The sequence below is a fragment of the Acomys russatus genome, chromosome 24 (genome assembly GCF_903995435.1).
Source record: "Acomys russatus chromosome 24, mAcoRus1.1, whole genome shotgun sequence".
Taxonomy (NCBI): Eukaryota; Metazoa; Chordata; class Mammalia; order Rodentia; family Muridae; genus Acomys; species Acomys russatus.
This window is the reverse complement of record NC_067160.1, coordinates 41,437,582-41,463,560: the sequence shown is the minus strand read 5'-3', so window position 1 is coordinate 41,463,560 and position 25,979 is coordinate 41,437,582.

The window sequence follows — 25,979 nt, the reverse complement described above, 5'->3', positions numbered from 1 at the left end:
GTTCTAGACTAGGAGTGGGGGAAACCCAATTCAAAATAATAAAGGCTAAATATGACAAACCCGCAGCCAATAATAAATAAAGAAAAACTCAAAGCAATTCTATTAAAATCAGGAATAAGACAGGGTTTCACACTATCCCCACTTATTTTTCACTTTCGTGCTTGTGACACTAGCCATAGAAATGAGGCAAGAAAAGAATATTAAAGAGATAAAAATAAGAAAATAAGTTGAATGATCCCTATGTGTATAAATACACTAGAAAAAAAAAACAACATACTCAAAAAAGGTGCTAGGAAAACTACATGTCCACATACAGAAGAATGAAATTAGACCTATATCTATCACTCTGCACAAAAACTATCTCCAAGTTGATCAATAACCTTAATTTGAAATGTGAAATGTAAAAGGCTAGAGAAAATTAGTAGTATCCTACAAGATATAGCTGTAGGAATATACTTTCTAAATAGAGCCCTATTTGCCAAGGGATTATGGCCAGGAATTGATAAATAGGACCTCATAAAAAAAAGGCTTCTGCACAGCTAAGGAAACACTGAAGTGAGTGAAGAAAAATATGGTTAAATAGGAAAGAATCGGATAGCGGATTAGAAAGCAGAATATGCAAAAAATCCAGAATAGTTAAAAAAAAAAAAAACTCAAAACAAAAATCAAGGAAACAAATGACCCTATTTAAAAATGATCGTGAGATGTAAACAGAGTTCTAAGTAGAATAAACTTAAATGACTAAGAGATGTCTCCAAAATGTTCATTATCTTCAGCAACTAGAGAAATGCAAATTAACACAATGTTGATGTTTCATCTCAGTCAGAATTCCTAATATTAAGAAAACATCTGGCAAAAAATAATAGAGAGGTTATGGAAATAGAGGAACCTTCTTTCACTGTTGATAAACATGCAAACTGGTGTGCCCACTCTAGAAATCTGTGTGGAAAAATCCTCAAAATCTAAAAGTAAATGTGTCATACGCCCCTGCTATACTCCTCTTTGGCATATGTCTATAAGACTGAACATCCTGCTTTACAGATACTTGCACAATATGTTCATTGCTAGCCTAGTCACAATGTCCAGAAAATGGAAACAACCTCAACTTCCTCAACAGATGACTAGATAATGAAAACGTGATACATATAAAAATGGAAAATCATTATCTTTAAAGTAAATTAAAATCCTAAAATTTGCAGGTAAATGGATGGATATTGGAAAGATTATACTGACTGAGGTAACCAAGGATGAAAAAAAATACAAATACCACATGTTCTCTTTCAAGTCTTGTTCCTAGCTCCAAGTTCTCAGGTGTGAGTGTGCAACATGGAGTAATCACAGAAACAAGGAAAACATAAAGGGACCATAGGTGCAGGAGAATAAGGGGCCTTAGTGGGGAATAACCGGATATAGGTGATATGACATGGGAAACAGGAAAACAAAGAAAAATACTATAAGTAGGAAGGAATGACAGAGATCAGTATAAAAGAAGCAGGAGGTGCAAGAGACAAATAAAGCCATTGGTGTTTGATAAAACCTCACGGAATTAAATTCCATTTACCTAAAAATTATACAACAGAAACAGAGAGAGAGAGAGAGAGAGAGAGAGAGAGAGAGAGATTAAAGTAATTAAGCCACTACTGATGACAATGCTATCCCCAAGAATGATAGATGAACAAAAATTCCAGAACCTACCACAAGAAAACCCCTTCTCAATGACTGATCAAGGTAGTCCAAGTGCTCATAAAGCAGTGTAAATTATTATTGCCTCTTGAGGTTTAATGCTTAGGGCCTCAAAGACACTGTACTCTTAGGACACAAGATTCAGATGATTTAAGCTGCATTTGTGGGTTTTAAAGAAAATAATGAGGTGAATCTCTGTAAATGGCCATTGTTTTTTAATCTTTGTTAATGTAAGGACAGATTTTCTGAGTCTGCAGCCTTAAACACAGATTCTAATGACTAAGCAGCATGCCAGATCTACACTTCTATTTTACAGGCCTAGGAAACAAGTTTAATTCTTTTGTTCCCGCACCAACATATTTTTATTAATTATTTGGGAATTTAATAGAATGCACCCTGATCCCATTGCTTCCCATTGCTCCCAGGTCTAACCTCTGATATTTGCATCTATCCCTAAAGGAAAAAAAAACCAACAATATCAATAAAAAAAAGTCCAGTTTGTATTGCTATATACTTACTGGAGTATGGTTTAAATTCTAGCCCCCTAAAGGGAATGGCCAGAGCCCTAAAGAAAACTTAGTCCTTCCATATCCCCTGCAGAAGCTGTCACAGAGTTACTGTCTTAAGAACTTTCTCCAGGGACTTCATGGTCACAAGACTTTTAGAATGTTCATAACCTGTTCTGTCCCTTGTGGCATTTAAATGTTTGCCAAAAGAAGAATATTAAGGACACTCAGTCCTCTTAATAATAAAAGAGGCTAAAAGGTTGACTTTTAGGTCCAGATTATTCTACTTAGAAAGTCATAAGCTGTTCCAAGATTTTACAACTAACATCATAATTAATCATTTTGCTTAATAATTGTGTCAGACATTTTCAAATGAGCAGGAATTTAATAGCACAAAAAAGATTTATCTTGAAATCTACTGGATGCAGACACAACAGCAATAGCTGACAGGATAAGGATGCCTACATAGAAAAAAATCATTGACCCTTTGAAGGCTCAATATTACCATAGATACAATGACTTTTATAAACCTTTCCTACATGAAATAGTATGTAAACAGGTTTGCGTTTGCTGTGATGTTAGTTGTGCCTCGTGGATTGCAACCGATGTATTATACACATGGGAGCTATATGATACCTGATTTTATGTATTGCACTCCTGCCCTTAGATTGACCAAACTTTCTCCAAGATAACCTTTCATGAGCTTCCTAGCCACATGACCTGACTTCTCAAGAACGAAATTTAAAATCTGGAATTTCCATCAAAGTTTTCTTTGACTATATGGCTATTTATAACTGTTAGAAGATGCGTGCTTTTTGTAATAACAATGCTTATAATGACTTTTGGAATAATTTGGAACATGCAAAAAATCATATATTTATATTGTATGGTTTCTCTTACAATCACTATAGACTAACACTGAGAGTATATTTCTTTCACTAATGTGCAAATGCTGATATTGTAATCTACAGCTAAACTTTCAGAGTGTAACCTGGAAACTCCATAGCTTTTTATTAAAGCAAATGGCATTTTGACTAATGGAGCAAATCATCAACCTACCTCTGATGAATCATTTTAACAAGAAAATGTTTTAAGTCCCACTAGTTGCCTGACAAAGTTACCACAAGTTAAACCTCAAGCATAAATTCATTAGGTGATTCAGGAGCAAGTAAAAATGTGTGTGAGAGTTCTTTCTAGGAAAGGAGATCATATATTAAGGCCCCAGAAAGCTGCAGGTAATGAAAATTTCCTGCTGCCTTTGACTTTTGTGACTAGTGACTTTTCTTGCATGGTACATAGAGTCCTAACTTGAATCATGGCTGTAATTATTTTAAAGAAATCACAGACTATATAAAAGCAATTAGATTCTTTGGATTTTTTTTTTTTTTTTTTTTTTTTTTTTTTAGGTTTTGCCCGTTTTATTTATATAGCACAGTTAGTGACAAGTACCAGACTGGTGGGCCCAAGTTAACAGGGACCACAGTTAACAGTTAACAGAGACCACATTAGCAGCAGTCAGACTTCATTCTATTAAAGGGCTATTAGACTCCATTGTATCACGAAAAGACCTCCAACTCTGACACAGAAATAACTCCATGGATAAAGTCAAGCTGACTAAGAGCCAATGTTTTATGTTCTAAGAAAAAAATATTTATGCCTCCAGCTGTGGGTAAAAGTCCCTGCACCAGGTCACTTCAACTACAAATCATGTTTATGACTAGCATATCTTTTTTTTTAATTTTTATTAATTTATTCATATTGCATCTCGATTGCTAGCCCTTCCCCTGTTTCCTCCCATTCTTTCCTCCCTCCCACTTCCCCCCTTCTCCCTTCCCCTATGTCTGTGATTGAGGGAGACCTCCTCCCCCTATATATGCTCTTAGAATATCGAGTCTCTTCTTGGTAACTTGCTATCCTTCCTCTGAGTGCCGCCAGGCCTCCCCATCCAGGGGACGTGGTCAGAAAAGGGGCACCAGAGTTCGTGTGAGAGTCAGATCTCACTCTCCACTCAACGGTGGAGAATATCATGTTTGTCGGCTAGGTCTTGGTAGGGGTTCGAAGCTTACTGCCTATATTCTCCTTGGCTGGTGTCTTAGTTTGAGGAGGACCCCAGGACCCAGATCTGCCTGTTATAAATTTCTTCTTGTAGGTTTCCAGGACCCTGTAGGTCCTACTATTTCCCCATTCTTCCATGCTACTCTCACCTAAAGTCTCAATAGGATGTCCTCTCTTCTGACCCACATTTTTGGTAAGTAAAGTTTTTCATGGTACGTATCCCTTGGACTAGTGTTTTGATATAAGTGAGTATATACCATTTGTCTCTTTTTGCTTCTGGGTGAATTCACTCACTATGATAATTCAAATTTCGGTAATTTCTTGTTTTTAATAGCTGAGTAGTATTCCATAGTGTAAATGTACCACAGTTTCTTAGTCCATTCTACTGAGGGAAAGTTAGGCTGTTTCCATTTCTGGTTATTATGTATAAAGCAGCTATGAACATGGTTGAGCATATGTCCCTGATTCTTTGGAATTTTAGAGTTCAAACATTTTGAGCATATACTCTATTGCATAAATAAGACTGGGAAGAGGTTTTCATCTCCCACGTGTTCTCATTTTCTCAGAAAAAAAAATCTATCAAAATTCCACATTTAGAACTTGAATATATTGTCATGCATGTTCCATGCAACAGCCAACCCCCTCTTTTTTTTTTTTTTTTTCAAATAATGCTAGGGAAAACATTCAAACATGAAATGTAGCTAGGAATCCATTTATCTTCTGAAAAAAATGGAAAGTTCCTGTGAATCATCTGTTCCATTTAGATGTACTTCACTTCAAAGACCTTTCAAAGAATAGAATCCAAGCAAATTAAATTTTCTATAACTATTGTCCCACTGTTCTAGGAAATGAAAATTTTACTTAAAATAAACAAGGGATTTGGAATATAGTTCAGTTTGCCAAGCAATTTTGCTAACTCCTCCATGCAAGCCTAAGAATTTGAGTTTGATGGATGCCTAACACACATGGGCATGGGAAGGAAAAGAGTAGCACATCTTTGGAACCCATTGACAGCAGGGAGAGCCCACCTGACAAGCCTCAGGCCTAGTGAGAGACTCCATTCTAAAGACAAAATGGAAGATTCCTAAAGGACAGCACCAGGGGATGCTCTCAGGTTTTCATATATACTCACATGTGCTTACTTGTACACACAAAAATAATATATAGGTAGGTAGGGAGGTAGGTAGAGGATAGATAGATAGATAGATAGATAGATAGATAGATAGATAGATAAAAGACTCCTGAATATTGAGATTTATCCTTTTGATTATTCTAATCATTTGAATTTCTTTTATTGCAACTCCTTAATACTTGTGCAATAACAGAAGACAAGTAGTCCACCAACTCACTAGTCTTTTCTACAGCTTAATCACTACACATGTATTTCCAGTTCTGTAACTAACTTTACTTCCCCAAATACAGTGCACAGTATGTGATTACCTATGTCACTTGTGCATTTTATTAAATAAAGGCGTTATGCATGATCTCTGCATTTTGAGGGACTGGTAAAACGTAGAATGGAATTAATAAGAGTGTCTATTATTCTTTTATACATACCAAATACTATAGTGTGAAGTATCTTTTGGTACTTAGAAAGAAGAAACTCTGGTTTCCTTTTTCTTAAATTAACTTATTTATATATTCACTTTACATCCTGGTCAACAAAGCTAGTAGAGCTGAACCAAAGGCTTGATATGCATCTCTCTGGAGTCCAGAGTCACTAGATTGTAGGCTCCGACCTTCCACTACTTACATATAATACATTTCGGCTTCCAGCATCTTGGTGGGCCTGCTTTGTGATTTTGAAGCACCCTTTGTATTCAAGAATATCTCCAGTGATGTTTTACTTCTGCTGCTTCACTTGAAATGAGAGATATTTGTGACAAAAATGACACAAATATGTTTATTAACCCCATAAGTATATATGTATTGGATTTTTAATTATTCATACTTAGTTAATAATATGCTTATTGATTTCTTCATTCAAAGTACAGAAGCAGGGGCAAATGAAGATGGCATAAGCACGGAGCAAAGAGAAGTTCTTCCAATGCCATCTCTTAATTTAGAACAACATCAGCCAATTTCAACGTTCTGAAGAATTTTAATCTGACAACATTGAGACAATCAACATATCTGGACTCTCCTTTGCCCAAAACTTGGCACCCATTTAGTTTTCCATACTTGAACTGGATGGGTTAAAGAATCAGTAAAGTTCTTGTTCCATGTCCAAAGCATGGTAGAGGTAGAGTGAATTTCCTGCATTTTTAGTGTTAATTTTAGTACTAGATGGGAAATTGTGTGATAGAGAAGTACACGGGAGGAGGCTAAACTAATCATTTAAAGATTATTGCCCTTCGGCAAGGCTGGGTCCTAGAAACCTAATTCAGAGTGATTGGAGATTAAGAAGGACAGGTACAAAAAAAGCTGGGAAAGAGTAGGCTGTGTGCTCATGGAGAGATGTCCCAATAACCCAGAAACTCAGAACATTAAATTATATTCTGGGAAAACAAGGGACTGCCCAGCTAATCTTAGTAGGGTATCCCAACATGGAGTGTGGTGTATGGTGTTCAGGAAGAAGGAAACTGTGCTCAGACCCTTCGGCAGGTACTTCTCCCCAGCTAATGTCAGCTGGCACACAAATATTCTGCTTCAGCAAACATCCCAGTCTCAGACAGCAGGGAGAGCCACACCATTTACTTAGCCTTGAGATGGCTTAAACATGTTTATGTCAAGACCACTCAGTCACACAGAGTTGTATTTGCCCCTTAGTTACATTTTCTGACTATTGTCTCTGAGTGAGATTAAATTGATTTTCAATTATTCAGTTGCTCCTATGAGAATATAGGTACATACTGTATGTTCACTCAGCTGGATCTTGTCAGAGGGCCTCAAGAAGCAGACATAGAAGTAAACTAGGATGCAGGAACCCCAGAGACATGCAGAATATGGCATTTAATTTTTAAAAATTATTTTAAAGATTCACTGACGATGAGACGGGTTAACCCCTGGCAACACCCAGCCTACCTCAGAGAGGATGATGAACATCAAAAAACCTCCTTATGGAGATGGCATCAAAAGTGGCAAACAAGCCACTGGCAAAATGTCCTCATTCCTACCACAGACAGAATTCTGCTTAAAAAAGGGCAAGCTTGGATGCAGGCAGATTGATGGCCAAACTCTGCCAAGACAGGGTAAGCAAGTCCTCAGTAGTTCCTGCCTCACTAATATGTCTGTCAGATACATTGGGCCAGAAGGCTGTAGAAGATGCTCCAACATTATACAGAGCTTGGGTAACTATTCAGGGAGAAAACTGTCTCTGTCATCTTCTCATTTGGAAAGCTACTAACCTGCCCTCCTGGCATACTCAGGTAATCAAGTTTATTCCTTCTCAAGTCTCTGATGGAGTTGAAGACCAGGTAGCTTAGTTTTACAATGAAGCTTAGTTGTTTAGGGGTTAAGATTTTTTAGGTCTAGATAGATGTTCTAAGTTGATAGTGACAAGATTTGATGGAGATTAATTTATTTTCAGAATTTTAGATAGAATTTAGATAGAAAACATGTTTTCTTCAAGGCTGTCAAACCCAAATAGCCAAAACACTAAGATTATACTATTTATTTAATTTCTGATCGTGTCATGGTTCTTTTTGCTATAGGTACTTTATTGCATATATGTGTAATAATTTAAATGTATATGTAAAATTTTTAAATGTTTAATTAATAAAAAATAAAGTTAAAAAAGAATTAAACTATGTAACTTCTAAAGAACCCAAAATATATAGTAATTGAAAAGCAAATAACCCTAGTAAATTATGATTTCAGAAAAGTATTTTTTGTGATGCAGTAAACTTTTTATTTTTAACTTTAAAAACCACCATATATTTGAAAAATGCAGAAGTTTTATTGCATTGCAAATCTCATAACAAAACTAGGAAGTTAAATATATTCCATAATTAAAACATCCCCCTGTATTGACTTTATCTGTTCTACATATAAATTTTTATTAACTCACTGAGAAAAATACATTTTTGTGACTATGTAGAACAAAATTCACACATAAATTTAAATAAATAGACTTTACACTTTACACACACACACACACACACACACATATATACTCTATGCTATATTAACTACAACCAATAAAGGAATATATGTGTATATATATATATATGTGTGTGTGTGTGTATATATATATTGCAGTTTATACATGCTATTCAAATGAATACAGGTCTTACATAAGTTGTAAGAAGTGTTTTATTATATTTTAAAATGGTATAAAACAACAGTGTTGTGCAGAGAAAAGTAAATGTTATAGTTTCTAAGAGCTTCTAAATAAATCAACATTAAAAGGATGAAGGAATGACTAAGGAACGAACGGTGAACAGAGCCCAGAGTTGATGGTGAGGAAGTAACTAAGTAATGCCTGTGAGACTGTTCCAGCATCCTGAAGCTACTGAAATTATCTATCCTTTTCAGTACATCATATTCAGAAAGAGTGAGATTTCATTATTGCTTCAACTTGTTTTCACATATATGAATTCTCAGAAGACACTGTTTTAACAGATTTCATTCATTAATGATTGATAAAATGTTGATTAGTAAGCATAACAAAACCGAGAATAGCGTAATAACCTTAAAGGTGCACTAGTGGCACGCATGAAATCACGGGTGGTACTGGAAGCCCAGCCAACTACCCAGAGCTAGTGAAATCATGGATCCTAGAGGAGAACCTGTATCTGCTCCTTTACTGAGACAGCATAATCCCCAACTACATCCTAAATATCTGGTCTTATACCCATAAATAAGTGTAGTCCTCACTCCTAATCAACAAAACTTCTTGCAACAGCGGAAATCATAACACAACACCACAACCAAGTAAAAAGCAGAGTGGTGAAGCCCAGTTCCAGTGGATAGATTTACAAAACAAACCTGGTACCTAAGGAACAGTGATCTTTGTGTGAGATAGGACAGGAAGACTGTAAGAGACAGAGGATGAGGAAGTTTGTTGAGATTGTTTCCTAGAAATGCCAGAGGCTACACCCATAGTCTCACCACCATGACTGCCTAACCATGAACTGACCAAGAATGAGGCCAATAAATATGCCAATATGGATGGAGGGAGAAGCACAAGACCCCAACCTTACACAAAAGACTAACTATAGTCAACCAAGGAATGCTGAGAATAGAATAGATTTCCCCAGGGAAGAGTATACCAACTGATATTCAGTTCAAAATGCTTGTCCTGAAAACATATATGCCAGCAGCATTATAAAGACTGAACGGGTGTACTTATGTATTTAGGAATATATATCTAAGTGTGTGTGTGTGTGTGTGTGTGGTGTGTGTCAATTATTTTTAAAATGCAATGAATTTCATAAATAGAAAAGTAGGGATTGAAAGGAGGAAAGGCTAAATATGTAATTAAATTAGAATATAAACTATTGAAGAAATAATCAGAATTATTTTTAAAGCAATGCTTTCCTATTATAGCTTGAGTATTACAATAACCATAATGCTGTTCACAAAAAAATTGTACAGTAATTTCATGTAAGAAAAATACCAATAATTTGTACTTCAAATGCTGTCTTAGTCAGAATTACAATTGCTATGATATAACACCAGGACTCGAAAGCAAGTGAGAAGGACAGGGTTTATTTGGCTTAGACTTCCATTCTGTTGTCAGTCATTGAAGAAAATCAGGACAGGAACTCAAGCAGGGCAGAAGAAACACAAAGAAAGGAGCTGACTCAGAGGACATGAGGAGTGATGCTCACTGGTATGTTCCCCATGGTGTATTCAGCCTGCTTTCTTATACAAGCCAGGACTACAAGCCCAGGTGTGGTATCTGCAATGGGCTGGGCCTTCTCACACCAATCACTAATTAAGAAAATACTCTACAAGCTTGCCTATAGACTAATTATATGGAGGCATTTCTTAATTGAGACTTCCTGTGTCAAGTTGACATAAACTTCCAGCACAAATGCTATTTTCTATTTATTATTATATCAGATTCAAGTAAATTTTATGCACAAAAATTCAGTATAGTTAGAATATTGTAGGAACAAAAATATGAACTGTTCAGTTTTACATGTATAGTAAAAGCAAACATAAAAAAGAACAAAATCAATGCATTTTGGATTAAATGAATATATTAGAACATCCTTCAAAGAAGCTATGATTTTTATTTCATATACAAGGCACTGTTAATTTATACTACTGTATACAAGACATTTTAAAGAAAATTTTAAAACAATCCTGTTAATTCTGTTTTTCAAATGGGTTTAGAAATTGGTGAGGTAGTTTCACTCACGATGTCTGAATTTTCAGTTCTTATTCTGCTTTCAGTAAGAGTAAATTTAATAGCTAACACATTAAAAATTATGAAAATTCAAAATTTGAAGCATAGACATAGATTGTAAACCAAACTGTACTCTTGAAAAAGTCTAGATAATATCTTAAAATTGATTTGTCTTGTTTTGTAGACATAAATGAAATCTATGCAATAAGAGGAACATGAGGTTATTTACAGCATCAAACAGTCTAAGGTGATAAATTTGAATAATGTCAAAGTTTAAATTGCCAAAACAGTGTTAATTACCCATCCATAAGTGATTATTAGAATTCAAAAAGGAAAATAAAATTGGAAATTTCATTCACCAATAACACTTTGAGAATATAAAATATAGACTAGTATAAGAGTGCCTCCAAGTGGCACTCATCAAAATTTCTGCAATAAATTAAATATGAGATCTAAAACTTTAATGACAACATACCCCAAGCATAGCTCCCAGGTTTTCCACTCCATTTACTTATGCTTGTCTCATGGTATTTATGATTTCCATTTATTTTAAATCTATTGGCATCATTAAATACCCACGTTAAGCTCCATTAATTCTCAGGATTTTTAATACAACTAAAGATATCTTTTCCTTTAAACTTGAGGAGTAAAATCTTTTATTTGTTCATATTTGTTATATCTTAGTTTATAGGGTGAACTAAGGACTCCTCTACTAGCCAAAGAATCTAAGAAGAGAAGGTTTTAAACTTCTAGCCCTCCAACTCTACAAGAAAACTTGAGGTATGAAATGTTCCCCGTGTCTGCTTAGATTGTGGGTGAAGTAATGGTTTTGATTCCACAGGCTTGTCTCCAGAAAAGCTTTGTAAGGCTGTCAATAGACTCTGCTTACCTTAGAGAATGTGTATTGCATAGACTTATCTCATTTTTCTGTTAAAGAATTATTTAAATCAACCAAGAAAACAAAACAAAACAAAAAAGGAAATCAAAACAACTTCAGGCCCAAAATAATCACGGCGCTGGAGCTTACAGCACAAAGTATGAATTAAAGTGTGTGCTCCAGGAAGGAAATCTTTCAGTGAAGTTTATTTACAAACTGATTTCCTCCTTAAGGGTTACTCTTGCCATCCTTATGACACCTTTCTCATGTTTTGTCCAGCTTCCCTTTCACTGTTTATTCTTCCTTTTCTTAAGCCATTTTTCTCTTTCCCAAAGATGTGAGGCAAATGGCATTCTCTGCTAACTCATTTCTATTCTATTATTGGTTGGTTGGTTGGTTGGTTGGATGGTTGGATGGTTAGTTGGTTGGGTTTTCTTTTGTCATTTTCTTTTCTTCCCTTGTTGCCTTACAAAAAATATTTCTTGAAATGAGCCAATACTGATAACAAAACTTAATGTTCAGTCTCCACAGGACTGTCATGCTGCTATTTCAAGAAAGACATTCATGAAGATTCTGAAATAGATCTGGAGTCTGCCTATGTAATTTCAGCTGTTAAATTTTTCTAGTCTAGAGTGTAACGCTGCAATATCCATGTGATTATTCTGCTAGGGACTGAGTATGTAGTGTCCTGATGAATATTCACTCTCACTTATTTTCAAGCTTCCCTGTTCACATGGGATTCATGCTGTATAGTTTCATTTCTTAGCTCTCTCCATGTGAAAACCAAATTGTGCTTTAACTTCTTGCCAAGATTCTGCTCATCCAAAACGATGTCAAGCAGTGACCATTTTTAGTGGTGTTTCATTACCTGCCAATCGGAGTCCATGTCAGACTTTCATTAGTACAGTATTTACTCTGTGTCTCGGATCATTAATGAGATTTCAAATAAGATCAGGTTGACATTCATTGCTATGGACTCAGTGAACACGACATTATTTACCATTACTCAGATCCAAGTCAATCTCCAGATTTTAAACACTATGCCAATGCACAGAGCAAAGCCTATTTAACTGCTCTTAATAAAAGTTGCCACAGAGCTATAATGAGACACATCTACAGTCAACTATTATCTATACAATAAGATCTTATACACACAGACACACAACACACACACACACCTACACACCGGTTAATCCCACTAATTTCTCCCACAATTAGCCATTCATTTGTTTACTTTTCCCAAAGCGATCTTTCTTTCAGATCTTTTTCTTCATAGTGCATTCATTTTGTCAGTGATGGGAAACATTTATCAACTTTCAGAAATACCTCTTTGCCTTGTAAAAAAGTAAAATTTGTTTAATTTTTAATATGTACACCAAAATCCAGTGCTGCATACATATCAGACTTCAGGTTATATAACTATAAAATGCAACTTACATTTTTGTCATGTTTTAACAACCTAAATGCAGAATTAGAAACAATAAACTTAAACATGTTTTCTGTGACTTGTAACAATTAAATACATGAATAGTTAAAACTGATTTTAAAGACACACAAGCAAAAAACTTGATACCTTACAATTCTACAAATAAAATTAGTTATAAGATATTCTATTAAGTTTAATACTCATTCTTTTATATAGACTACCCATTTTTAAATTAATGCTATATTCCTATAACTTTAACTACATACTACATTCTCTTCAACTATTAGATTTTATGATATATACAGGGAAAGATAAAAATTTATAATTTGAGCTGGGCAATAGTGATGTACACCTTTAATCCCAGCACTTGGGAAGCACAGGCAGGTGGATCTCTGTGAGTCCAAGACCAGCTTGGTCTACAGGTCCAATTATAGGACAGCCAGGTCTATACTGAGAAACTATCCCAAAGAAGCAAAAAAAAATCATAATTTCTGTACATATTCTAAATGGGAATGGTGTGTATTTGAAAATAAGGTTATTAGGAACTATTGAAATTTTACTAATTGATTATTGGTTTATAAAATCCTAAATTTTGTATGTAACTTCAGTGCCCTAACTGAAATGAAAAACACTGAGGGATGGGAAATGCTAGCCAAACAAAGCATTTTTCACTGTTATTGTATCTTTTATTCACCATATGTAATTGTCGTCTCAGAAGCTCTACTTTTCCAGCTCTTTCTGAACTCTTGCTGGATGGTTCAACTCAATTGTTCTGGGCCAAACTCTGCACTGATTCAAATTGACTTCTCACTAAATTGTTCTACTTAGCCTGAAATTAACTCTAACAATTGGGTCAAATCTTCTGGGTCCTTCTTATTCTCTGGCTTCAACTGCCTCTGTAGGAACTCATGAATGAACTCAACTCCAATGAAGTATGCTCATGCAACTACACAAACTCTACCACACTCGACTTAACTGACCTCCACACTGACTTCACACCGACTAACTGAACTCAACTCTACTGTGCTTTCTCTCTACTGAACTCTCTAATGTACTCTACTGCATTGTTTTATCTACTCTCTTTCTACTGCACAGTACTATCTCAACTCTACTGTACTGCTCTTAAGCAGCTTTCCTTTCTTGTCTGTTCTTGTGAGAGTTGGGCATATGCTATCTCTGTCTCATTCTATCAAATCCTTCTCTGATTCTTAACTTTGTCTGTCCCTAAATTTAATGTCTCCCAGGCAGAGGGATTAAAGGTGTATGCTAAGGGGGTATCTGCATTTCATCTGGATCACACAGACCTAGGTTGTTGGATGTGACCCCCTTGGCAAAGCAGCCATGTTGTAGAATTAAAATTCCTCTACAATTCACAAAATAAATAGTTTGAAATGCCTGAGCTTTCCAGTAAAAATGTGTGAGTTCCTTCAGAATTACAGCATTTTCTTAATTACTGAGTCAGAATCTCTGAGGAAGACAGTTATAAACTTCCCATGTGCATTTTTACTCAACTGTTTTTGAGAACTATTGACCCAGAATCAACATAAACAATGAATGAACAAATGGAAAAAGGAATTTACATAGCTTTCCAAAGGCTCATTATGAAAAACACCAACTACAATCTTATTGGGTTACTGAAGACTCCTTCATAGGAAAGTTTTGAGCTGGTTATCATTAATAAAACTTGCTGACAATATAGTTGTTCAATTTATCTGATTATATTTCTCATGACTAAAATATTTTAAGGTTAGTGACATATTCAAACCATCATTTTATATGTCAAATTATAACAATGTTCCACACATTAAAATGACAGCAGCTAATTTTTTTCCAAATATTGTTTATATTAAAAGCATATGCATGCATTAAGGCAGGAACATATAGATAAAATGCTAAAAGACATCATTAGTCTTCCTAGTTCCTTTCTGCTAGTATGATAAGATATTGACCAAAAGTGACTTGGAAGGGAAAAGCTTTATGTATAAAATAAATCCATAAGATTAAAAAATAAAAGCCAGACAGGAGCTCAAGGCAAGAGCCATAGGGGAAGAACTGAAGCAGAGACAGTAGAAAGATGCTATGGACTGTCCTGCTTCTCTGACATGCTCACCTACTTTTGTTATGTATCCCAGGCCCACTTGCCCACTATTGGGATGGGTTCCCACATATCCTAGCAATTAAGAAAAACATGCCCCACAGAGGTGTCCGCAGGCCAATCAAACAGAGGCAATTCCTCAATTGAGATTCCTTCCTCCAAGTAACTTTAGTTTGTGTCAAGTTAATACAAATCAATCAGCACATTAGTCACACTTTACTTCTGAATGTATTTGTGGAAACAAAGTAGTTTGTTGAGATGGTTTGTTTAAAGGACAAATATAGCTTTAAATTTTCATTACAAAACCTGTCAGTGGAGTTATCTAAAGCAGATTATTTTATCTCTTCTCCAAAATGAAATAATGGAGCCTTCCTAGCAGACAGTTTCCACCACAAAGGATGATTAAATATGACAGTAACTCAATGACTGAAAACTAATGAAGCCTACAAGCATGATGCTGTTTTAAGATGTATATGCTTCAAGGCAAGCACAGTGCTTAGAGCCTGAAGATGCTTCACTGAGCTGCTAGGTAGGAAACATCTAAGATTCTTCTTTAGTGTAATTAAACACAATTGTTATTTAATATGGGCAATAATCATTAAGTGCAAATGTTCCTATTTGCTTCATAAATCTCTGAGTCTATGACTTTTTTTTTCCAGTAGAAATTTTATAGTATGAAAGAGATGTGAGAAGCCTGTGTAGATCAGCTGACTAGAGCTTCTTTTGTTTTTTATTTGTTTGTTTTTGTTGCTGTTGTTGTTGTTGCTCTTCTTCTTCTTCTTCTTCTTCTTCTTCTTCTTCTTCTTCTTCTTCTTCTTCTTCTTCTTCTTCTTCTTCTTCTGGGCTTTCTGTTTGGTTTGGTTTCGTTGTTTTTTGTTTTGTGTGTGTGTGTGTGTGTGTGTGTGTGTGTGTGTGTGTGTGTGTGTGTGTAGCAGCCCTGGCTGTCCTAAACTTACTTGGTTTGTAAACCAGGCAGGCCTCAAACTCACAGTGATCCTCCTGGTTCAGCTGGGATTACAGACATGCACCACATTTCTTGGCTCCCCTAGGGCTTCTTAAGTGAATCTGGATCATGCAGGAGGTAGCTTTCTTTTGAGCAAGGAGAAAGGTCCGTGGTATAGATAACCATGTAATGTTTAATTTATCTGAGACAGAAATTGTCCATGAGTTATTTAGTCCTTTCTAAGAGGATGCTAAAAAATAAATAATACATACAATTCTGGTATCAATATTAATCTTTATGGTTCACATTGAAATAATATCCAGAGATTATAAGATATGTCTTGTCATGATGTCCCAAAGATCTCCCATGGAAGTAAACCTAGTTAGAAATTCCTTACAAAGATAACAGCATTTACTGTGTTGAGAATTGACACTATACAACCACAGATCAGAAAAAAAATTCAAATATTACAAGCAACCAAAAAGTACCTTAGCCATCCCTTCAGACATTGTACAAATTTATTCAGGGTTGTGTTAAAATTTATAAATTTATTAGAAAAATACAAAAATGGTGCTGTGCATAGCGATATTACTGATATTTAAAGAGGAAACTCCCATGCATGTGAGAAAGCCTCATGAAGGGTTGCTTTAATTAGCTGTTAAGTTTTATGTGAAAGGGACAAGGGTGTTAGGTATACTTAAGTGTGTTTATTTATTATTTTAGGTATATACCCACATTTCTAAAACTATTTTAGAAATACGACTCTCTGACTCCAATATACTTATGAGTCAAATGTTATAATGTGTCATATATAAATCAACACATTTAATTAACAAAGAATAATTATTCAGCATAGGCTAAAAAGAATTTTAAAAAAGAAAGTAACTAGATATAAGAAACAATAGAAAAATAGAAGTCCAACTTCTCTAGACATATTAAGTAAGGGAAAAGGGTGAATAAAACACTTAAAAATTGAAGACTAATAAGGTGATTTAAAAATGAAATTGAAAAGAACATTTTTCTTATAAAGTCACAAAAACATAGGATAATCAAGAACACATGTAAATAAATATAGAACTTCATTTTAATAATTAAATCACAAAAATAGTCATAATAATTAATAAAGTTAAATTGAGCCATTTCTGATAATTTTCTGAACTGAGTGTTTTTCTCTTAATATTGAAATAATGATGGTGTAGATATCTGTTCCAAAAATGTCTATTCATGTTTGATCAGACATGACCTGGACATGGTGAGATAATATCTGTGTTGACACATCAGTAAGTTTGAAATAGTGTTTATAAAGGTTATCAATTTTTAAAGAAACTTTTAATAAAGATAAAGAACTTTCCACTGCAAAATTTAAGTCCTTTTTAAAATTTTAAAAAATAATTGTAAAAAGTCATCTAGTTAGAAATTTAGACAGCCTTGTTGCGATATAAGCATAACTAAATGTAAAACAAAAGGGAAGAGTTACAGATATTTATACTCATGAGATATGATGATGTGAGTCTAACATTCTGAATGTAAGTCATTGTCTATCATATCTCATCTCTATCAACTTAAAACATCTATCTAGGCCTAAAAACATCTTAACCCCTAAACAACTAAACTTCACTGTAAAACTAAACTATGTGGTCTTCAACCCCATCAGGGACTTGGGAAGGAATAAAATTAATTACCAATTTTAGGCTCACCGTGATAGGAAATACGTTCTCTCCAAGGTTGCCAAATACAAACAGCCAAAATACTATGAATGTAACATTAATATAGTTTCTGGTTGTTTCATGGTTCTTCTTGCTGTAGGTAGTTTATTTTATATATGTGTAATAATAAAATGTATATGTAAAAATATTTTTCAAAGTACTTGGTAAGCAAGTCCTCAATAGTTCCTGCCTTACAAATATGTCTGTCAGACATATTGGGCAAGAAGGCTGAAGATGATGCTCTACCATTATAGAGAAGTTTAGGTGACAGTTTAGGCAACAAACTGTCTCTGTCATCTCATTACGGAAGGTGCTCACTAGCAATACCTGTACACTCAAGTAATCAATTTTATTCCTTCTTAAGTCTCTTATGGGGTTGAAGACCAAATAGTTTAGTTTTGCAATTAAGCTCAGTTGTTTAAGGGTTAAGATATTTTAGGTATAGATAGATGTTTTAAGTTGATAATGATGAGATATGATAGATATTGATTTACACTCAGAATTTTAGACTCACCAAGATAGAAAAGACATTTTCTTTAAGGCTACCAAATACAAATAGCCAAAACACTATGAATGTAACATTTGTATAATTCCTGATTGTTTCATGATTCTTCTTGCTATAGGTAGTGTATTTTATATAAGTATAATAATATAAATGCATTCTAAAAATATTTAATAAAAAATTTAAGTATTTTTGGCACCAAAATAAAGATTATGTGTGCAAAATAAAATGTGGAATACACTTATACTAGAATAAAGTGGAAACCATAAATACGGAGAAAATTCACTTTATGCTAGGTTAAATTTCATTTCATAATAAATTATTTTTCTTTCTATTGAAATAACTTAAATTTTTTTTATCTCAGTAACCTTCAGACTTGCACAGGCTGTCTATATTGAAATTTTTTTGTTTAGTAAGAAAAAAACAGTGAAAACTAATCTTAAACCTTAACTTTAGAGTTCAGGGTAATTTTCATGCTGAGAAGATATGAAAAATGGGAGGGGCATGGGATAGGTTGGCTACAAAGATCCTCTGCTGTCCTCTGTTGAAACAATGTGCCACATAACGAACAGTGTTGTCATGCTTCACATAAGCATTGGGGAGATAGTATGCCAAAGCAGACACGTGGGCATCCTTCACAAACCAGCAACTTGAAGAACTCTCTTTTAGGTCATATTTTACATATTTTATTAACTCCTATTACCATTTTGCTTCTTATGGAAATGTTTTCTTGGCATCACTAATTTATCCTATATTCCTATGCCACTGTACCTCAATCCAAATATATTGGTCTTCACAATACACAAGCTTACAATGACGTTTACATAACTTTCCTGATGTTTAAAAATACAAAAATTCGCTTCTTAAGTTTTATCTCTAAGTTTGGACAGTAGAAATGAAGATGGTTTCAATTATATGTTTAGAGTCATATTTCCAATAAATGATTTCAAAAATGTATATTCTATTTCATGAAATCTAAACCAACAAGTAAATTTTATCATCTCTTTGAAATATTTTAAAAATGTCATACATATTAAATGTATATTTTAATAGGGTAATAGGACTCCAGAATAAAATGGGAAAAAGTAAAACAGTTATAAAAACTCTACTTCAAGAAGATAAAAAAATAAAGAAATAAATAAGTAAATAAATAAAACCTGAATTTTTCTAGTTTCAGTTTATGTTTACTGTAGTAGATTCATTCTCAAACTTTCTCAATGACTTTCTGTTTACTATATAGAAATCAGAGTATTTTACATGTTGACACTGAGTAAAAATACTATTTTAATTAAAATTTACTCATCTCCATTAATAAAAACAATGTGATCAAGTGGTTATTATTAAGAGATCATTTTAAGATGCTTTTCTCTGAAGCAATGAAAATTTAAAATGAGACTTTAATAATTACTGTTGTAACTTTTTTCAATAAATCATTATCATTATAGAAAGAGTAAAGAGGATAAGACTTGCATAGGCCTTGCAACTTTCCCAATGCTACTCAGCTATCAGAACTGTGATAGCCATGTTTTGTAGGTCAGGCCTCATTACTTCTCATCTCCAGAGATGTAATTAGCTTTGAGATGTCACAAAATCATTAACTTCTTCACACTGCCAGTTCTGCCATCCTGAAGTAGCTTTGTGCAAAGAGAAGCTGCTATTCTGTTCTGAACCCTATGTATCATGATTCTGACACATGACACATATCTATAGAATAATAGGTCAACAGTGCTAGGCTATGGCCAGCCATGGCGGTGTATCCCTTTAATCCCAAAACTCAGGAAGGAAGAGGAAGGCATATTGTTATGAGTTTGAGGCCAGCCTGATCCACAAAGTGAATCCAGGACAGCCAAGGCTACACAGAGAAACCTTGTCTTTAAAAAAGAAAGGAAGAAAAAGAAAAAGAAAAAAGAATGCTAGGCTATGACATCAGCTCTGATTCTTGTCACTGAAGGCAAAGTAGAGAAAACTAAAACAGCAACCTCGCTCTCATAATTCACCTGAGATTTCTGCTGGCCTGAGAGAGTTAATCCACTAGCATGAATCTTTACTCTAATGCCAGACAGTAAATGAGGCAGTTGGAATATGGAGAGCAATGACATTCCTGCATCCCTACATGCACATCAATTGTAGAACAATTAAGTAAAACCTAAAACCAGGAAGTTTCAAAATTGAAACGCTCTCCAGCGTACTCTTCCATCACTAATCATTGTTATACATTAGTGTGCAGGATGTGCTTGTGATTGAGCACGGCCACCCTGACAACTTAATGAAGAAAAGACAGAGCACCATAGTCCTAAAGAGAGCAAAGTCAGTCTCCTATTTATCAACAAATGCATTAGGAATGTGCCATCATTAAATTATACATCAATAATGTTATGAAATGAAAAGGAAAAGTGCTAAATGGGTCTGCCTGTGTTAAGAAGTTGATGAAATCTGAGCTCTCATATTAGTACAAAGATGTTGTAGGACCGAGGGTCTGATTATATAGTGCTATTATTAAGAGAGATGGTTATTCAGTTCTTAGCTAAGGAGAAATTTGTGGGGAAAGTAGGTAAGAAATTTGCTTGACTCAAAACAGATTAAGTACCAACACATTGCATAAATATGATGCACCTAGATATTTATATTTACATATTGTATTTCTCTCTCTTTTTCTCATGTGTGTGTGTGTGTGTGTGTGTGTGTGTGTGTGTACTTGTCTATGTGCACATGAACATGCACATGAACATGGAGCACTTGTGGAGGTAAGATGACAACCTTTGGCAGTCATTTCTTTCCTTTGATCATGTGTGTCCTAGCCTGGGAGTCAACTCAGGAACTCAGGCTTGCCAGTAAGTTCCTTTACCCACTGTCACAGAAATTTTCTTTACCTTACTGATACACACAAGTTGAAGTAATGGCTGATATGAAAATCATCCAATTTTGAAACATTGCAATTAAAATAATCTAAGAAACAGAAAATAGTCAAACTTAACTGTTGCACTTTGGTAGGATGTATTTTGATGATAACGACTGCTTGCTATCTCTGTCCCACCTGTACTTTGCTTAAGAGCCTAGTCTGTTTGAGCAATAAAAGGCCATCACACCTAGGCAGGGCAAACGGAAGAGGCATAGCTAAGGTTCCGGGCCTAAGGAAGAGAGAGAATATATTTGGAAGAAGAGAGAGCAGAGGAGAGGAGAAGGCTGCACCATCATGGGTAAGGTGGAGGAGAAGCACATGGCTGACCTGGATGGAGATTTGACCCAGATAATGATTATTAGCAAGTATTTGGCATTATGAATGGGAGGTAGCTTGATGGAAAGCATTAGAAGCATATGGCATTCGATTGGGGCAGGTATCACATGTGATGCCTGCTCCATCATGGGAAGTAGTTTAGGGGATTAATATCTGCCCTGCCCCAGGTTAACTAAGGCTATTTTAAAATATAACAAGTGTCTGTGTCTTGATTGATTGCTAGCACATTAGAAAATACTGCCATAATAATAATTATAGACCTAATAATAAACATTATTAGGCCATATTGATTTAACCGCAACACTTAAGATAAAAATGATAAGGTTATGATATAATTTTAATTAGCTTGTGGCAAAAATGGAGAAATTATTTAATATGATATCATTGACAAGTAATTTTTGAATAGTCATTTGTAAGACCATGACCATTACATGAAGTAAGAAACAGAGGCTTCTTTAACTTCAACTTTCCTATATCACCATCTTTTCATAAACATTACATTATACTTTGCTTTGGTCTACAATTACTTCACATCACTAACAAAATGATAACTGGGACAAGTATCCAAAATATATATATAAATAAATGTGACAGAATACTTTCTGACTTTACAACAATGCAAAATTTATTTTCATTGAGCAGGCAAGATCCTTTGAATTTGAGTTTTGATGAAGTCTTGAGGTGGTCCTCTAAGGAGATTTTTAGGAGCTTGGTGCCACACTATGGAATCAGGAAAATAGAAAGATTAAAAAAAAAGAAAAAAAAAGAAAAACAAACAAACAAAAAAAAAAAACAATGCTTTGAAGCCCCCTCTTATGTCTCCAACATAAGTCAATGGTCATGTAATAAATTACAGAAAATATGACTTCTTCTTCTAAAAAACAATGTAATTCAACCTTCATATTTGAAAAGTAAAACTTTTTTCAAAGTAATTGTTTTGGTGAATTTTATGCTAATTATAGAAACAAAGCAGGTGTTCAAAACATTTTGGAAGGTCTTTTTCCTAGCACATTTCAGAAGCATAGGCAGAAATCTGTTAATTTCACCTTTAGGCACTATAATGCCATCCCAACGCACTTCATTAAAAAAACTTGGACTTAGTTTACTGCAGAGTCCCTATCAGACTGTGCTATTTAAAGGGATGATTTTGTTACACTTACAACGATTCTCTTATCTTCAAAATAGGTGTAATGTACCTATATCTCATAAGGGTAAGGATAGCAGAACAGTAGGGGCTATCGTCTGAAATCTGTAGTTATATAAAGATAGTTACTGGGTTAAAAAAAAAAAAACAAGTTTCTTCTAGGAATAGTTCATGAATTTTCTTTTTGCTAAATCTGTTTATAGAGTATAATTTTAGGTTATGTCTTTTCTTGTTCCTATGTTTTCTTATTTATACAGAGACAGCATGAATTAATTTGAAGTAAAAATGGAGAAATAATGATAGGCTAGCCATGAACAGTCTGCTTTGGTCCACTTCTGGCCAACAACAGAAGTTCATCTTGACACTCTGAGCTTAATGCTTTCCCTATGTAATGAGCATTACCTCCAGCCTCGTGTGGTTGACAGAAAGTAGCATCAACATGGAGTCTGTTAAAAAATCTGATTTGTTTTCTTTTTATTTCATTCATTCTTCTACAAATAAGACGTTACTGGTAATGAGGTGATAATTCATTATCCACAGCTACGATTTCAAGGTAAAATTATTGTCTTGTTTTGAACTAAGATGAAATTCTTAATTTGGGTAGTCAAAGGAAGTGTAATGACATACTTGAATAACTTGAAATACAAATCACAGTTCTTATAAAGGCAAGATTACTGGAATTGTTGCTGATATATTTCACACTCATCTGTTGTGTATGTATTGGCAACAATATTTAATTCAGAGTTAATTGAATGTTGCATGAAGATGAATATACTATTAGAATATATTATGCAGAGAAATATACAAATGCAGCAGAATTTCTGTTATACCATTGTGGTAGATAATTATCTTTCCAAGCAATAGAAAGAAATTCAATGATGGGAATAAATTTGGCACAAGCAAAATTCAAAAGAATAAGTGTTAAATTTAGTCAAATAATTATTATTTAATACTTAAAAAGAATGAAACATTGATGGTATATTTTATACTTTCTTATTGTGCTTTCTAAATTTAAGGTATGTATTATATATACAGCATATCTCATGTTTTACTAGTCATATTTCATAAGTTCATGGCCCAATGTTGCCAGTGAGCACTATACCTAACAGTTCTTATTCACAAGGTTCTGTATAAAGATGCAAGAAACCCATGTGTATGTATATTTAAACCTTTATCAAATAAATGAGCACTTAGAGAGAGAACCAATTTGTTGCAAAACATTTTATATTTATTTTTATTAATTCTTTTCGGGTTTTCTAAAATGTCATTTTATTATATTCACTCTCTCTCCCTCAGGGAGTGATTTTTCACAGATTCAAACCTTTCTTTTCTTCCCACTTAATATTTTGTTAATCAAGGCCAATTTGTGTAGTCTAAATGTTCCTAAATGAGTGACCTTTCGTCAGAGCATAGTGGACCTAACAGGATCTATATTTTTCAAGAAGTTGTCCTTCCATTTCTGGCAGCTAAAAATTGCCAATAGCTCCTCAGTAAAGAGTGGAAATTCATATCCAATCCCATCACTATTGTAGGATTTGGTAAGGTTTAATCTTGTACAAATCTTCTCCATATATAACAGCTTGAATTGAATCTGCCCTGCCTACAGAGGGCACTGTTTTCTTGTAATCGCCCATAGCCTCTCTTTCTTACAGTTTTTCTGCCTTACCCTTCAATAGTGATCCCTGAGCTTTGAGAGGAAGAAGTACTGTAAATATGTTCTATTTAGGGCTAGAAACTCTTTGTCTCTTATTCTCCAGACCTTGGTCTATTGTACATCTATCATCTACTGAGAGCAGACACTTCTTTGAGGAAAGTTGAAAATGCATTCAGGAGTTGACTTAATCAAAACAGTAAGTTCTTCTCTAGGGTTTGTAATCCATTTAGAGATACATTCTTAGCACAATAGTGGTTCCAGTTATAAGTTTCATCTTCTGAAACAGGACTTGAATCTAATCAAAAAGTAGTTGGTTATTCCCAAAACACCTATGCCACTACCACACCAATAAACATGTCTTGACAAGCAAATTGTTATTATTGTTATTATTACAGAATATGGGGTTGAATATCAGGGTAAGACAGATAGTCAACTGGGTTAACTGATGGGTAGGATTTTAGTAATGTGCACTATACCATCTAGCATTATACAAGCCAGCCGGTAAGGAATGAAAGCTTCCTGGTCCCATTAGCTTGATTTTTGCCTCTTCTATGACTCAAGTATCTTCAGCAATATAGGCTTACCATCAAAGCCTTGGGAATAAAGAAAGAAGTGGTCTATGGTATCTCACTGGCCAACAATCCAAAAGAAATAACCCACCCCTGCCACAGTTCTTTTCATTTATCACACTCTGCTACCTTGTAGTGGCATTGCTGCCCTATTGTAGGATAACTCAATTTTGACTATTTTTTATATTTATAGATATACATTAGAAAGCTTCTACAGTAGCAGGTTTCTATATGACTGTTTTGAAGAGTCATTAGTGCTTTTTATCTGTTTCCCTCTTCTACCCTTTTTTCCTCAAGCAAATTAACCCTTCCTGTACCATAATTCACATTTATCCCCTTATGTATTGTATCTTGCATCCCTTGAAAGACCATTCGCATGTTCCCTTAAAAATTCCTAATCACTATGGATATTTCAAATTAATGACTCAAAGCTAACATTTACATATGAGAGAAGACACAGGATATTTATCTTTCTGGAATTTGGTTACCTGACTTAGGATGACTGTCTCAAGTTCCATCTATTTACCTTTGAGCTTTATAATTTAAATTTTCTCAATAGCTGAATAATGTCCCATTGTGTAAATAAACTATATTTTACTATCTACTCACCAATTGGTGGACAGCTGGGCAGTTTCTGTTTCCTGGTTATTGTGAGTAGAGAAGCAATGATCTTGAATGATCAAATATCTCTATATTAGGATAATCAGTCTTTCAAGTATATCTCCAAAGTCATGTGTTAGACCCCTTTTTTAAGTTTGTTTTATGATCCTACACAATGATTTTTTTGAGCTCTATTTGTCATCTTTATTTTTTTATTTTTATTTTTTTTATTATTTATTCTTGTTACATCTAAATGGTTATCCCATCCCTTGTATCCTCCCATTCTTCCCTCCCTCCCATTTTCACCTTGCTCCCCTCCCCTATGATTGTGACTGAGGGGGACGTCCTCCCCCTTTATATGCTCATAGGGTATCAAGTCTCTTCTTGGTGGCCTGCTATCCTTCCTCTGAGTGCCAGAAGGCCTCCCCCTCCAGGGGACATGGTCAAATATGAGGCACCAAAGCACGTGAGAAAGTCATATCCCACTCTCCACTCAACTGTGGAGAATGTCCTGTCCATTGGCTAGATCTGGGTAGGGGTTTGAAGTTTATAGTTTGTATTTTCCTTGGCTGGTGCCATAGTTTGAGTGGGACCCCTGGGCCCAAATCTGCCTATCATAATGTTCTTCTTGTAGGTTTTCTAGGACCCTCTGGATCCTTTTACTTTGCTATTCTCCCATGCTTGTC